Raw genomic sequence first — 17242 nt, 5'->3', positions numbered from 1 at the left:
ACAGATGATGATGATTAAAAAGTGATGATTGAGATGATTAAGAAATGCATAATATGGGGGCTGTTTGCAAAGAAATGTGTCTGGGTGCCCTGCCCCACCACCACTAAAGAGTCATAAACTACCACAAGTGGCATCTCAAAGGGAGAATTCTCCAATAGAAGCCACCCTTTTGCCCCCCTACAGCACAGATTAGGTTTCACATTCCAACCCACACACATACACACACACACACACACACACACACACACACACACACACATACACACAGAGGAGGAGGAATGAGGTACCTCCACTTTTGTTTGGGACATTTCTGACCTGTACACTATTTCATCTCAGTGACCGTGTTCACACCATCAGTCAAGCTCAAGGATGCCCCCTCACCCTCTTCTCTTAGATGACTAAAAATCCGTACTATGTTCAAAGCCAAAACAAACAGTGTTCGGACACACACCTCCTAGCTAAACAGCAACAGCAGGGGTGTTAAAATATGTTTGTGTGTACTAAACACAACATTCAGGCCACTTTTCTCACTGACAACAGCGAAAAAACAGTTGCGCAATGGTCCGCCTATAAATATGCCGTGCAAAGGCCTTGTGTGCATTTACGTCCACGGGGCGCCACCCACTTAATTAGCAGCAGTTATTGCCCCGCGTGATTACTTTTAGTGCGTCTGCAGATGGTGGAACACCCTCCAAACAAATGTCATTGACATTTTGGACAATTGCACACATATGTGAACCCCATACATTTTTCCATTTTCACTTCTTGTAAAGCCATGTGTCCCAATTCTTTTGTGCATATACAGTACAGATCCATGTAGACCTCCGCAGTATTTTTGTGTTTATATTTATCAACTGATTGTTCATTTTCCCCATAATTCATTAAGGAAACTGATTTCCCCTATAGTGCCTTTCGCCAGCTGGGATAGGCTCCAGTCAACCTTAAATAGGATATGGTTCGATGGATGAATGCTATAATAACATTTTCATTCATTTTCTATGCCGCTTGTCGTCACTAAGGTCACAGAATAATAACATTTTGTCATTTTAATATTTTAGATATGATGTTATAACAATGGAAGAGAGGGATACCATTTTTGGCCAGTATTGAGATCTTGAGGTGTCACAAACACGCAAAATTTGAACATGATCCAAATAAAACGTGTGACCTGTGTCCCGCGCACAAAACAAACATCGGAAGAGCCGAACGAATGACTATGAATCCAATGTATCACCCGACGGGATACAAATGACATATCATAACACAGACATTTCTATGTCTAACAGCTTGTGACTTGCAGCCATTCCAGGATGATGTGCATTAAGCTGTTAAGACCACTAGCTCCAAAGCATGTGACGGATCCCAAAGAAACTGTCTAACATAAAATAATTTAAAGAAACAAAGACGGCAAGCAAAAATTCAGTTTGACAGTTAGCTAACAGTACAGGTCCAAAGTTTTCTGAATGGTGTTGCATAAAATTCTACAAAATAGACGCTCACAACAAAAGCGGAATCCAGTAGCCGGAATTCTATATCTTACTCGTTTAAACCAAACAATCCAAATCGGAAAAGAAGACAAATCTTCGCAATTGAGAAGCTAGCACAAGGACGCCTTGTGTTGCTCATGAAGTTAACCAGTCAAAACATACATCCTCCTTTTATCTCCTTGAACCCTATCAGTTACTTGAAGCACTTACATACCTAAACGTTCAACCTAATTTAAATAGTAAAAAGAACAAAAAAAAGAACTAGCATACTAACGGTAGTTCCATAAACTATTAATCCCAAATTGTGGATGCGTGTTATCTGTCGCAGCCTGCAGCCCGGGATGCAGCTGTATGAGGAGGCAGCTCCATTGTCGGGACTAACAAGAGGGCGCATAGGTCACTTGCATTTTCACAAGAGCTTTTGCCGCAGGGGCTTGGCGCAAGTGAGCGGCACACTAGTCTGTTTGGTATGGATCTATGCTAAAGCTCCCCTCTATAGAGTCACATCATTGGCGCTCCATTATAGAGGGGGAGAGATTAGATTAAGTAAGATTATGCAGCAAAAAGGGGGCTCCCTTTAAAAAGAGCAAAAAAAAAAGAAAAAACACTCAGGATTTAGCCAGCGAGTCAACAGTGGGATTAAGGAGAAAAAGGACCGTGTTTAAATCCAATACTAATATGTGCACAGGCTCAATTTTGAAGACTTGTGTAAGAAAATGAAGTTGATGGCATTATGGAGCAAAAAGTTACTTTTTCTAATTCTAATTAGTGTGGGGAAAAAAACTCTTTAGAGACAAATTTCCTTTGAGTGACTTTGTCACTGCCCTTGTCCATGTCCGTTCTCTGCTGTGCTTGCCCCAAGTTGCCTGAGTGATGTACAGTAATCCCTTGTTTATTGCGGATAACTGGACCCAGAGGCGACTGTGATAATTGAATTTCCGTGAAATAGGATTCCTTATTTATAAATTGAATATTTTCGCAGTTAGAGCACAACCTTCTAAATATGTTTTTAACATTGTAAGAGCTCTCCAGGAATGAAATAACATGCCTGTAGTCACCTCTACACTAGTACTACCCAATATAATACACATAATAACAGAATATATGCAATTTAAGACATAAATAACACATGTACTCGTGTGTGTTACTGTAAGTGTGCTTTGGTGTTGAACAGGAAGCGACATCAGGCGTTCAGAGTTGAGTTTTAGTTTGCTTTGGGTTACAGCAGCAACAGTAGCTCTTGTTAGGGATTGTGGTGCCTGTCACACATTTCCTAACACTATAAAAAAAATTTAATTTATTTTTTTTTTGCTGGCATTTTAAAGTAAAACGTTACAGAAAACTCAGTGTAAAAAATAAAGTTGAAAATATAAAACATTTTAATGCATTTTAATCCATTTATTCATTTTCTACCGCAGTGCCAACTGTCCTTCCGATATTTTCCGGGTCAGATGCGATAGCCTACCGGGTCATTGATAGGTGAAGAAGTAAACGTCCTGCCTTTAGTTAGTCAGCTAGCTAGCTAGCTAATTCTGTAGCCAAACACTTTTGATGAGGAGGATGGCGAAAACAAAGAAAGTTCATCAAAAAATGGCAATGGCAAACTAGCTAAGATGGACTCAACAGCTCCTCTGCAGGTTGCAGCCAAGTACTGCACTGAATTCAGTTTCCTCAAGACACGTTTAACCAACAAGTAATTCCATAAGATTAATTAATCAATTACCGTAAATTCCGGTGTATAAGCAGCTTATACACCGGAATTTACGGTAATCAGCCCAGTAGGTGAGATGCAGCCACATTGTGACACATCTACTGTAGGCCTGTCACGATAACAAATTTTGCTGGTCGATAATTGTGCTATAAATTATCGTCGATAATCGATTTTATCCAAAAAAAATTTGGGGGGGGATTTTCTCAATAATGGTCATGAGAGGTGTACTACACATTTGAACCACTAGAAGTGTAGTGTACGGTGTACCTGTGTGAGACATTAGCTTGACACAGAAGTTGCCTGTACGTATGTTTTTGCAATGTAGCTAGCAACACTGTTTGTGAGAACGTACCATTTTGCACTGTTTTGTTTATATTTGCCGACCAAACGCCTCAGTAAGCGTTACTGTCAGGACGAAGGCTCCGCTGCCTGAGGCACCTACATCGGTAGTTTTTTTTTCCCAGTTGAGAAAACTGTCCCTGTCAGTCATCTGTGTTCATGCGCTCACCGTGTTCATCCTGTTTAAAACCGAAATGTTCCCACATTGTGGCTGTCGGCTGTGGCGTTTGCCTCAAAAACCATCGTTTCTGTGCCTTCTTAATGTTAGTGTATGCTGTCTCACGAAGCTCACTGCTAAGCCCTCTGTGTCCACTCACTAGTGTTCATTCCACGAAAGAACCGATGCACACAGACAGATGCAGAGTGAACCCTCTTGCCATCCAGCCTGTGTGGCACCGACAGACGAGCAGATGAAACACACGCATACGTGCACATGTCCATTTATCAAGGGCCTCATAATTATCGACCTGTTTTTTTTTTATCATTTGATTAATCGATTATCGTGACAGGCCTAGACACATCTTAAAAATGAGGTGGATTCTGAATCAGAATGTCATTCTACTTAGTCTAGACAGCTATGTGTGTAATATTCTATACAATAACTGCTATCATCGACATGACCCAAAATAAGATGTGAGCGGCTGCATACTCTAACATGATTAAATGATGTGTGGTCTGGCGACACTCCCGACACCTCTCCCTCTCACCGCCGCCGCAGATTCACATTCCCCGACCCATGTTGTCAAAATAGAAGCCTCATATTAACAGTCAACAGTCAAGACGACAGCGTCTGACCATCAATCGTAAAAGCCCTCAGCGTATGGCAGCCCTGCAAGCTTACAAGTCATTGCACATACACACGCACACACACACACCAAATACAACCAAGATGTACTCACACATGCAAGATGTATCCCCACTGTTGGGAGATAAATCACCGTCAAGAAGGCACACTGTCCCCGGCTCTATAGATTTATTCAGACGCTGACATTTTTTTGCTGCGAAGTCTTGAAGTCTGACAATAAAACCTTTGAGACGCTTCCAGGGAAGAAAAAAATTACACACACACACTCTTCTTGACGGGCGACTTGGAGGGGTTGCCGGTGCCCCGCGATGAACATTAGAGCCCACCTGTTTAACATATCAAGCCCAGTAGCACAGTTCAGTGGCAGGAAAAGGGAAAAAGATGAATATTACCCCTCAGTAAATGTGTCAAAGGTGAAATTGACAAATTGTTATTTTGCAGCACGTCACCGCCAACCATTGGACTTTACCCATGCGTCATGAACTTGACTAATTGTTACATTTCGGCACCAATTATTGACTAACTATTAATTACACTTTTTTAAAAAGCAGTACAGTTTAAAATGTGTCAAAAATGACTACATTTGAGTTGAGTTATTGTGCACCACTTCACCGCAAATCATTGACTTTGCACACTGATTACAATAATAAAGACTATTAAGTTCTTTGAGCATTCTTTGAGCGTCATAAGTTTGACTTAATTCTCATTTTTCACCACTTTACTGCCACTCATACTAAAAAAACTTTAAAAAATACAAAGTGTACAACCTAACCACAAAACGTGAGCCAGTAAACCTTCAAACAGCGAAAATTATGCATAAAGCAAAAAATAACCTGCTACCCAAAAACACAATACAATTCTTCTCATCAAGAGAGGAGAAATATGAGCTTAGGAAAATTTTGTACTTAAAACACTTACACAAAGTACAGTATATTGCTACACAACGCTAAAAACCTTCAGCATATCAGTATGTGGAATCAAATTATGGAACGGATTGAACAAGGGACTCAAACTATGCATTAAAATGAGCCATTTCAAGAAAGAGTACAAGCAGTTGATGTCTATAAAGTATAAGGAAGAAGACTCATGAACCACAGGGAAATACTGTTATGTCACATGACAACTGCACTTGATGCAATTTACAGCAATTTGTCCATACAGATTTACAAACCTCAACTTAATTATAACACAGTGTTATATTGCTTTATCATTTTATCGTGTTATTCACAACTGGCAAACGGAACATGTTGAACAGGAAGTGAACAAATGTATTAGCAATTGATGTGAAACAAAGAGGGGGTATTTTCAATAAGCTCTGCTTCTTCCTACTTGTTTTGAACATGTGGAATTGTGAATTGTGATATGTGATGTATACTGAAGTGGAATGAATGTCCAAATAAATCAAACAAGACACGGCAATATATTGTCATTACCCGTTAATCGCAATAAACAAGCATAATCTGTTGGTTGTATTGTCTAATAAAGTGTCCAAAATATGTAATGAACTTGAGTAATTGGTACTTTTTTACCATTTAATTGATCAAAATGACTCATATTCTACTCGAGTAACTTACTTTTTACCACATAACCACAAAATATTGACTTGACCCGTTAATCGTAATAGTCACAAACAATCCGTTGGTTGTATTGTCTAACAAAGAGTCCAAAATGCGTCACAAACTTGAGTTATTGGTATTTTTTTCCACTTACTTATTCAAAATAACTGTTTGAAGTTGAGTAACTTGTTTTTTTACCACCTAACCACAAAATATTGACTTTACCTGTTAACCGCAAGAGTCACGATTAATCAGTTGGTTATATTGTCTAACAAAGTGTCGAAAATGCGTCAGGACCTTGAGTAATTTTTACTTTTTTCCACTTAACTGCTCAAAATGACTCAATTTGAACTTGAGTAACTTATTTTTTTACCACCTAATCACAAAACATTGACATTACCCGTTAATCACAGTAGTCACGATTAATTTGTTGGTTGTATTGTCTACAAAAGTGTCCAAAATGCATGATGAACTTGAAAAATTGGTACTTTTTTCCACTTAACTGCTAAAAATGACTGAATTTCAACTTGAGTAACATACTTCCATCTAATCACAAAATATTGACTTTTCGCATTAATCGCTATAAATATGATTAATCTGATTAATCCGTTGGTTGTATTGTTTTACAAAGTGTTCAAAATGCATCCTGAAAATTTGTAATTGCGACCTTATTCCAATTAATTGCTCAATTAGGAACATGATTCATAAACCATGCAAAAAAAAAAAAGCACGGTCTAAAATGTGTTAAAATGACTCAATTTAACTTATTTCTTTACCACATAGCCACAAAGTAATGACTATGAAATGAAAGGTTTGTGTATGATAAATCAAAATAATTTGTTAAACTCTACTAATTGTTGCATTTCACAAGTCAGCCACCAATGGTTGATTTGTCCAATAAAACACACATAAGAGCTAGTCTTATGGTCATCCGATTATTCGGATGGTTGTATGCTCTTAAAAAAAATTGAATAAAACATTTAATCATTTTACCACCAATTACTGACATTATTCATTCATCACACTGAATCGAAAAAAAAATGTGTATTGTCTTAATGACTAAAAATGACTCAATTTGAACATGAGCATTTGAACCGTACATCTTATTGTAACTAAACATTTGATTTTACCCATAAATCAAAAAAAGATAAATCGTTTGGCTGCTGGTCTAAATAAATGTCCCGTCACTGCTAATCATTTCCTTCTGCTCATAATCACAATATTAAACATGAATCACTTGCTTGTATGATCTATTTAGAGCTGCAGCAATTGATTAATTTTTATTTTTTAATCTCTCTAATTAATTACCATGACAATCAATTAAAAGGTTTCACAAATTTTGCAACTGGCATTGAGGATCCTCACACATGATGCGGACCCAATAATCAATCATAAAAGTCAATTAGCAGCTGAATGTGGCGTCTGCAGGATTTCTCACAGCTCAATTTGGCACCTGAAGGCAACATTTTCCTTGTGTTGAAATGTAATCAGCCGTATAACAAAACGTTCCGGGATATTCTGGAATGAACAGCACTGTGCGGGATGTTCTGACAGACACTACTAGAACTTCCTTTGACACACTTTTGCAGATCCAGCAAACCACACTGCAGACGCGTGATTCATCCCAGGAGACGAGAACCTAAACAAGCCTCCCATGGGCTCAGACCGCAGACCGGTGGAGGTTTTTTTTTTAGGAGCTCAGAGTGGAATTCCCAGGACAGATCACTACAATGACAACATAAAACAAGCTGTTAACTCCAGTGCTCCAATTATATTGGTAGAAAAACAGAGCTCTGGCTAGGAACCATTACCAGCCAAAATATTGGGGTGGGGGTTGGGGTCACATAATAATAATAATAATAATAATAATAATAATAATAATAATAATATGCCCTGTTGCTACATGTCCCCATGAAGCAATGCCAACAGTCTGCAAATAAACCACAGTTATTTGTTACACAGATCTCCGTCCAGGCTCCTTAATACAATATGGAGACAATAATAAAAAACAGAAGACGAGCATCCAACACAAAGTCAGCTGCATTAATGCAAGGTAACTTCTTTTTACACTTGTTGGACAGCTCACAATGTTTACAAGCTGCTTAAAACATTGTATGGTGGCCACAGTTTGACCCTTGAACAGAGTATTACCATTATTTCCAAATCAGAGGTGAATGATGTAGTCGCTGGTGTGTTTCTTTTAACACTGCCAGTGGAGTCAAGCAGGAAGTTAATGAACAGTCCCCCACCAGACAAGCACGTGCTGCGTTGCAGATCTCCTCGTCAATGTGCCTTTTGTTGGGACGGCTGGTGTTTCCACATCCAACACTTGAATAGAAGAAGGTCAGCGTGGTGGGGTCTGCCCCCGTGGTTCACCCAGGAGCCCACAACCCGGGGCCGCCCAAGGAGGCTTGTGGGAAACCTCCGTCTCCAGCAGCTTGGTCTGACACCATCCTCTCATGTATTTTTACAATGAAGCCACTGCAAGTTTGACTGTGTAATGAAAGGAGGGCGGAGGGGAGACATCAGAAACCAGGAGAGGGGCGGCAACCACCAGGTGACATGACACATGTGTAAACAAGCATGGTATAGATGACCACCCCCTCTCATCACAACAAGTTTTGGATGCAGCATGACAACAAATCTCTGCAGTGATGTCTGCAGATGTTTGCAACCTGCAGAAAATGACTTAAAAGCAGTCCCAGGTTGCACATTTACAACACACCTTTTCTATATTAACCATGCTTGACACATGTTCAGCCTTATACCAACTTATTTACACAGCAACAACACTAAGGAATGACCTTTTAATTCACAGAAATTAAGCATCAGCAGGACGAATGCCTGCTCTCATCTCTACTATATGATGCCAAGTTGTGAAATAAACATGAATCTGAAAAGGTTGTGCACCGCAGTGCCCACTATTTAGTCTTTTTCCAGTTCAATCCTGCAGCATGCATGCATCAGCGTTCAAAAATAAATAACACAAAAGGTGTGCTTGGTGGAAGCTAAAAGGGTGGCTGAAGATTATTCACAGACGGCGGCGTGATTCACTCTGCACGCCGAATGCAAGCAGCCTCCAAGCCCGTAGCGCAGAGCTCCAACGCCACAGTAACCGCGAAAATACCCTCCTCCTCCGGCAGCAATCAGCTCCAATCCCGGTAGTAGGGAGAGCCGCGTCAGCCTGTAAAAAGCGCGTAACCCTCCTGCTCACTGCCGGTTCCGAGCGGTCACTCGTCTATTGTTGGAGGTCGGAAACAATCTGAGCCCAAGTCTGGGGGACAAAACAACACAAAAAGCCCACACCGAGACGAGCGAGCCTCTCGACCGCCTCAGTGGTAGCGAGCGCCGGTTAAGTTCGCGCCTACTCACCGTCTTGGGGGGGGGAAGAGGAGAAAGTCCTCGCTAATTGTCGCCTCTTGTTGTTTTTAAATATGGTCCCGCGAACGTCTCAACGTCAGCGGGTGAGTAAAGTGGATAGACTCCGGCAGGGCGCAGTAAGTTGAAGTGTCAAATTACATCGGCTATTCTATTACTGACTGTGACTGGGTCTCGAGCTCCGCGGCTGCAAGCAAAACCTGGCCAGGCTCATCAGGCTGTCGGAGAAGGTAGGCAACACTAAGTGGAATGGACTAATTGCAGTTCCTTTGGGTTCCCGCGTTGAAGTGTCCACTCTCTTTGGGCCAAATGAAAATGGGTTGCTTTTCTATTCTATATGTTGTATATTTTTCTACCCTACATTTTAGATGTTATTTACGTATCTAGCTGGCTAAACTGGCTAGTAGATAAGTACATTAGATTAAATAGAACTTTATTGATACCCCAGGCTGTGCCCTCAGAGAAATTAAGGTTCCAGTTGCAGCAACACTACAGGTATATGTGGTGGTGAAATGAAATGTCATTGCATTAGCCTAACATTAATGTGATATGGACATGATATGAATCAAAGTTGTTTTTTCTACCCTAGAAAACAGTGGAGTTATTTTAGATTCAGGTCTAGACGTTTGTAAGTGCAAACCAACAGGCCATTGACACAAAGTCACATTGTAACATTTTTACATCAAAGAGGGCAACAAATTTCATTAAGTATGGGAATCAAAACGGTGGTCAAAATAGTTAATCATTTGTTAAATTATAATCAACCTGACAGTGCCAATCACAACTCACAGTCACAACTCCTCATGTGTCCTAGCGCAGAAGTTTTATTTTGACTTTTTAACATTAGTGTGGAATTTTATAAGTGTTTTGTCTGGAGCTGGCTCTTGACCTTGCTCATTACTGCAAGAATTGGTTCACAGTGGGCTTATCTACTAAAAGTAAGTCCAATGAAATAAAATTAGGGATGCGGCACTCAATCAGCCACCAATCAGTGTCTGCCGATTTCCATAAAAAAATCACCTTGATCGGCATATGTCAATAAATGCTTTTCAACGCCAATCACTTGTGACTAGTACTATTGCAGCCCCAGCGATCCACGCATGCAGTGTAGTGTCTTACATTAAACAGCTTGAATTTAATACGGCGTTTGAAGAACAAACACTTAATAGAGTATGGTGAGTTTTCTAGGCTCACGGTGTGAACATCAGTCAAACGGCAGCTAACGCAGCCATGTGGACACGCACCCATCTGTGCGTGACAGTCAGAAGGCTACGCTAATAACCCATAAAACAATGGAATTCATTGGACAAAATGACGAGCCTTTCTCAGCTGGGGAAGACATCGGGTCCGTAGAGTGCTGTCTCACTCACCTGGAAGTCCTGCTAGAGCTCCACCAATGTACTCACATCCAAAGTCTCCTTAATGAAGGCGTCTCTTCCTCTATAACTTTCACCACTGATATACTGTATGTTCTCTTGAAAAAGTCTAAATTAAGGTGATGTTATGGTTCCTTTTTTCATATCATATGGGCAATAGCACTATGAATAGCACGATACATCAATGTATCGATTTACATTCCTATAATCCAACTACATCGATCTGTTTTCAGCAAGTTTCCATTTCGGACGGCATGTATCGATCTAACATCGTTTAAAGGGTAATCAATCGATTGAATCGATACTAGGAAATTTAAGCACGACAGGCTTTACATGGATGTGTTTTTGAACACTTTTAATGATAAAGACGTTAAACCTTACTCATGTAACAGTTTGATTTGGCATAAGTTGATTAGTCATGGCTGTTGAGTGGGGCACACAGATGATGTCATGTAAAGGTGACTCTTGTGGTTATCAAGGGTTACAGCATTGTTGACACATGTGCAGTCGAAAAAACAGAGCGGACAAGTCCTTTCCAAAGAGCACAAGTTTATGAGTTTTTGTCCTGTAAAAAGAGTGACTCTAGATGCCCTACACCTCGGACACTACACTTTATTCAGTCTGCCTGTGATGTCATCGCCATGCTTTATACTGGATTTATACTTACATACTTTATATTTGCATAGTGTTGGATCACATCAAGTCATACAAGTGCTTTGAAAGTTAAGTCCAACTATAACCTGTCAAACTCATGTATCAGAGCTTCTGGACAAGATAAAAGGTATGTAGGATAGAAATTCACTTTAATATATATCTGCAGATTAATTTTTATTTTGTTAAAATCTGATGGTGCCTAATGTTCATTGTGGCCTGGAATTACCGTGTACATGCAATTTGTAGTGTGGCGTGTGTAGTGAGGCCTACATGAAACGACACATGATTTTCTTCCCTGGACTTTTTGAAGATCAAAAAAATGGAAATGGTTACGCTGTAGACTTTTAAAACAAATGTCACAGCTTAAGTTATAATATATTTTGTAGTATGGTTGTACTTGCCAAGGTCCGTGGGGTCAATCACAGCTTTTGTCTTGACTCAATGTTAAAGCAATGGGAAGTGATGAGGTATCAAATTAAAGTTCAAGTCATGTTTTATAAGATAAAATGAATCACAGACTTGATTTAATTCAACCTGTTAATTCATGCATTGTTAATTTAACCTGAACTGTTTGTTGCACTTTATTGAAATAAAATGTGAATGCATTTGCCATTAATTGCTTACTTGTTTGTTTATATTCATAATTAATTTATACCTTATTCCCTTACAAAAAAACAACAGGAATGTAGGAAACTTCACCTGCACTGTCCAGTATCCAGGTATTTATTTCACAGTCACACTGGTTGAATTTCTGGCTAAGAAGCTACCTAATCGATTTAAAGTTACTGAACAGTTTCGGATCGTATCGTTCTAAATGAACCAATGTCGTCCTTGAATCGTATTGGCAACCCCGAATTCTGATACGCATCAAATCGTTATTAAAACAAATGGTTACTGATGTTTTATTCCAGAGATACCTGTTTTTTTGTGGGCATGGTCAGTTTTATGTTCTGATGATGTTTTAACCATTCTACATGACTTTTTTTTTTTACATTAGCATGGTATTTTATGAGTGTTCTAACTTCTGACTGGCTTCCTTGGACATTACTGTAAACGAGGGTTGGCCCTCAAAGGACTTATGTGCTACAATAAGTTTAAAAACATGCTAATAATAAACAAATATTGTGGGAGATACATGGTTTTCATGTATTTGTATCCTAAATAAACATGTCGTCATCATACAATGCAAAACATGTATTTCTACATGTTGTCATTTGTGATGTTTTACTGTGGGAGATACATGGTTTTCAGGTATCTGTATCCTAAATAAACATATCGTTGTCATAAAAAAAATGTATATCCATGTTGTCATTGTGATGTTTTGTTGTGGGAGATACATGGTTTTCATGTTTTTTTTGTTTGTTTTATTTTTCCTCAACTGGGAAGGACGTGTATGGCAGGAGCTCTGTTGATGATACTGGAAATTGTAACTATTTTGGTGCTTTCCTGACTACACTTCATGAACACAAGATCAGCACTGCTTGCTGAATCCCCCAACTTTAACTTGGATAGGCGAGAGGTGTCGATACCTGCTATCAAGTCAAGCTAACTGGCTAACTGCTGAAGTTCAAAGTGGTTGCCTAGCAACAGTGCCAAACACAAAGCAAAATGATACTGGTTCTGGATTTATGGACTCAAAATCTGAAATAAGGTCAGTCAGTCAAACTGAGCAAGGCTATCAAAGCACTAAGAAAAGAAGTCAAGGAGTTGCAAGATGAAAATGCAGACTTAAGCGCTGCTATTAAGGAGGTTAAAACCCCTATGGAAGCTGCCTTGCGTGCTGCTCTTAAGGATGTTAAAGACCCTATGGTAGAAAATAGAGCATTATGCAATGATATCAACATTCTACAGGATGATTCAAAGCACTATTGAAGGATAACGCTGCCTTTCACACCACCCTTGAGGAAGAGAATGAAGCAAAGGAAAATATCACTAAGCAAACAAAAAACTTAATTGACAAGATGGATCAGAATGCGCGAATGAATGACGTGGTCCTCCCAGGGCTCCAAATTACACCCAAGTCAAGAGATGTTCCTTCAATAAAGCAACAGATTGCTAACGTCCTACAATCAAAGGAGGTGGATGTAGATATCAACAGCATCGACACTTGCATCCCACTGTATGTCAGAAACAACACCACGCCTGTCATCATCGTTAAGTTCACCAACAGGGAATCCAAAACTGCACTGCTGAAACAGGGAAAGAAGCTGAGAGGTGCAAACGTCTACATGAATGAGCATCTGACAAAACGCAATGCCGACATCGCCGAGAAAGCACGAGACTTGAGGAAGCAGGGAAAGATACAAAGCACTCGCAGCACCAACGGTAAAATCTTCATCAAGCTAAATGGAGGTCCAGGAGAAGCAAGAGTGCTTGTTGTCCAAGACATCAGTGATCTGGATGCATATTAAAGATCACATTACGATGAGAATAAGGATGATGGAGGATACTACCTATAAGAAAGAACCATGCCGCTAGAAGCACGACATTCAGGAACAATGACCTCGATATAATTGTTGCAAGGGCCAGCTCAACAAAGAAATGAAATGAGGAAGTTGTGTATCTACAGTACATTCAGTGACACTCACGGTGCAACACCACAGACGCAGGATGTGGATATCAACAGGGGGGAAAGGAAAGGATCAAAAGAAAGAAAAGGAAGAGGGAAAAAGATATATATTTTTAAAAATATATATGTACCTGTATACTGTATATTTGTGTATGTGTACCGGTATGTGTATGTATATATATATATATATATATATACTGTATATATATATATATATATAGGATTAAATAAGCGTTGCTTCTTCCTACTCCTTTTCGGACATGTGGACCTGTGACTTGTAACATGAAGCATTCAATGTATAATGTATGCATGTTTGAAATAAATTCAACCCTAACCATAACCAAGTATCTGTATCCTAAATAAACATGTTGTCATTATACAATGAAAACATGTACCGTATCTCCATATGATGTCATTTGTGATGTTTTATTGTGGGCGATACATGGTTTTTATCACATCAGCTTAATTATAAAGCGCTAGAACACATAATTGAATCATACTTCATGTATAGGAGAACTGCAATGTTGCAATGCATGTCACATCCCCCTCACCCCCAACCCTGTCTGTCGAGGACAGCGCCAGCCAGCCTCCATGTTTTGCGGGTGGCCGCTCTCTGATGGAAAGCTCTGAATAACAAAGACATGTTTGAGAGCAGCACAGGCATCAGCAGCAATAGAGGCAGCAGTAGAGGCACTGGGCACTGACGTCAAGGAGCCATGACTGTGCCAAGCAGCATCACACACACACACACACACACACACACACACACACACACACACACACACACACACATGCATGCAATGTGGCTCATTTAGAGGCAATCAAAAGTTACAAACCAGCCTGTGTTGCTGTGATTGACTTTAAATTAGGGATGGGGGGGGGGGGGGGGGGCGCGGCAGGGCAAGGGTGGGGGGGTTATGGCTAGACTTGTGTGTTTGAAGCCCCTGCAAGCCCCCTCTCGACCCGTGTGTCTACCCCAGCTGTCTAAAAGTCAGGGGGAGGGAAAAAGGCCCTGGAACAATAGGCGCCATTTGTCCTGCTAAAAGGTGACAGGAAGCATTGATTTCAGCTTGTGCTTGTTGTGAGCCATCCCCAAATTGTCTGGCTGAAGAAACAGAGCGGCTGCACGTGTATCAGTTTCAGATAGCACACAACAGATGATCAGTTTCATCAAGATGCTGCTGTAACTGCAAGAAGAGTTTTCTGGTAATAAGCCTCATTTTTAGGATTAGCAGCATTTTGACTGAGCAATATGCTGAATATGATCACACAGACTGTCTCCAGACGAGATGATTCACGGCAGCCTGAGGATCCAAACATACTGTGCGCGGGGGTTTCTCCGTATCGCAAGTGGGTCAAGGAGAAGTGAGTCAGGGAAAGAACATCACTTTCACCTGATGTACTTTTTGTTTTTGCGCTCATTTGCTGCTCCAGTGGTTCATCAGTTTCTTTATATTATGTTTTATATTCAATACAGAAACGTGAGTCGATTGAAAGGTTAAAGTGGATCAATTAGCTTATCTGTTATGGCTACATGACAACAAAGTTATTATGTAACATCACCAACCACTGGCCTGGCATGCATGTTACAGTGTTCTATTTGTTGTTTTGTATTTTTGCAAGAAAAAAGTCATCACACCTAAGGAACAATCTTGTAAGATTACAAAAATAAAGTTGTAATTTTTACTAGTATTATGTTGCATTATTCTGTGAAAATGTGCAAATATTGTAAGAAATAATTTATCTATTTACAAGAATAAAGTCATAAGTTTACAAAACAAGAAATTGTAGTATTATGAAAATGAAGTTGCAGTATTATGGAGGGAAAAAAAATATTTTGAGACCAATATCAAGTAAATTATGAGAAAAACAAGAATAAGGACATCATTTTAATTTAAGAAGTTGTAATTTTCCAAAGAATAATGTCATAATTTTGCTAGATTAAAGTTGTAATATAGCAAAAAAGAAGATGCAATTTTACAAGAGTACATTTATCACTAAAATCCTTATTTTATAAGAATAATGTTGTGCGGCAACACGTTTTGGGATGACTACTATTTTGATGAAAAATATACCGAATTAAGTCGTTACGTCTAGAAGGGTTTGTTTACTAGTTGTTAGCTGAGAGCTGCGCCTTTGCCAGCGTCACTCGGGAAACACCCCTTTTCTAAGGTGTTCAGTCCACAATGGTGCTCGCCACGTACAAAAATGTAATTTTTACAAATTTACTTTTTAAAAAAACAAACAACTTAGAACTACAAACAATATAGAACATATTTAAGTAAAGTTGATAAAGCATGTCAATGACCCTTTAAAAAGCCCTAATTGCAGATGAGATGAGGTGTGATGGGCGGCCAACCAGGAGGCAGGAGACCTTTGCAGGATTGCAGCGATACAGCAGAGGGCAGCAGACCAAGCAGAGTGCAAATCAAGAACAATATCAAGTAAATTTCGACAATGACAAGAATAAGGACACAATTTGACATACACAAGTTTCCATCCATCCAGTTTCTATGCCGCTTGTCCTCACTAGGGTCATGGGTATGCTGGAGCCTATCCCAGCTGACTTTGGGTGAGAGGCGGGGTACACCCTGGACTGGTTGCCAGCCAATTGCAGGGCATAAACAAGTTAAAATTTTCCAAAATAAAGTTGTAATATTACGAGAAAGAAGATGCAATTTTACAAGCATAAACGTCATCAATAAAAGAAAAAGAAAAAAAAAAGAATTAAAAATTAAACTCATAATTTGACAGCGTTACACGACTGAAGTTGCAACATTATGAGGTATAAGAAACTTGAATAATTTGAGAAAAAAGCCAAATCGACTATAGGAATTAAGTAGTAATTTTACAAGAACAAAGCTATTATATTGCTATAATAACTAATTATAACGTTACTAGAAAAAGAAAGAACACCATTTTACAAGAGTCAATTTCATCAATGATGTTGTAATATTACAAGAAAAAATATCAAAATTTTATAATAATAAAATTTCAAGTGCTATATTTTAGAGCATATTCTTTAGCTTATGTTTTTCAGACTTCCTGTTCCTTTGAAATCACAGCCTGGTGGGTGTGACTGACATATGCAAATGATTTAATTGGCCTATGGGACTCTTCCGATTGAGCCACCGGAACTCTGCCAAGCAACAAGTGCCTGTGAAAAGCTCCATCAACTGAACATTTAAAAACACACTTAGATAATAATATAGTTTTGCTGGTGTAGCGGTTGGTGCCCCACCGTTTTTTTTTTTTTAACATAATAAAAAAAAAAACTGCAATAAAAGCAGAGCACAGAGCACACAAAAGAGCACAGAGCCAAAATGAAGTGCTGCTGCTGTCTGTGTTTTAATTTAAGCCTGCCGGC

General features: G+C 39.4%; 1 protein-coding gene across 4 annotated transcripts in view; it reads right to left on the bottom strand.

Annotated features, from left to right (window-relative positions):
* Nucleotides 1–9463, bottom strand: part of LOC129168513 (zinc finger MIZ domain-containing protein 1-like) — a 159984-nt gene extending 150521 nt beyond the window's left edge. For 2 of the 4 annotated variants that reach the window (XM_054753878.1, XM_054753886.1), the window contains exon 1: nucleotides 9271–9463. The gene's annotated coding sequence lies outside the window, so the exon portion shown is untranslated. The remainder of the gene's footprint in view (nucleotides 1–9270) is intronic. The other 2 variants (XM_054753896.1, XM_054753905.1) reach the window with 1 other exon arrangement.
* Nucleotides 9464–17242: the final 7779 nt, after the last annotated feature.

Source organism: Dunckerocampus dactyliophorus, chromosome 2 (genome assembly GCF_027744805.1).
Source record: "Dunckerocampus dactyliophorus isolate RoL2022-P2 chromosome 2, RoL_Ddac_1.1, whole genome shotgun sequence".
Taxonomy (NCBI): Eukaryota; Metazoa; Chordata; class Actinopteri; order Syngnathiformes; family Syngnathidae; genus Dunckerocampus; species Dunckerocampus dactyliophorus.
Note: the sequence above shows the minus strand (reverse complement) of the source record. Positions and strands in the feature narration are given on the sequence as shown.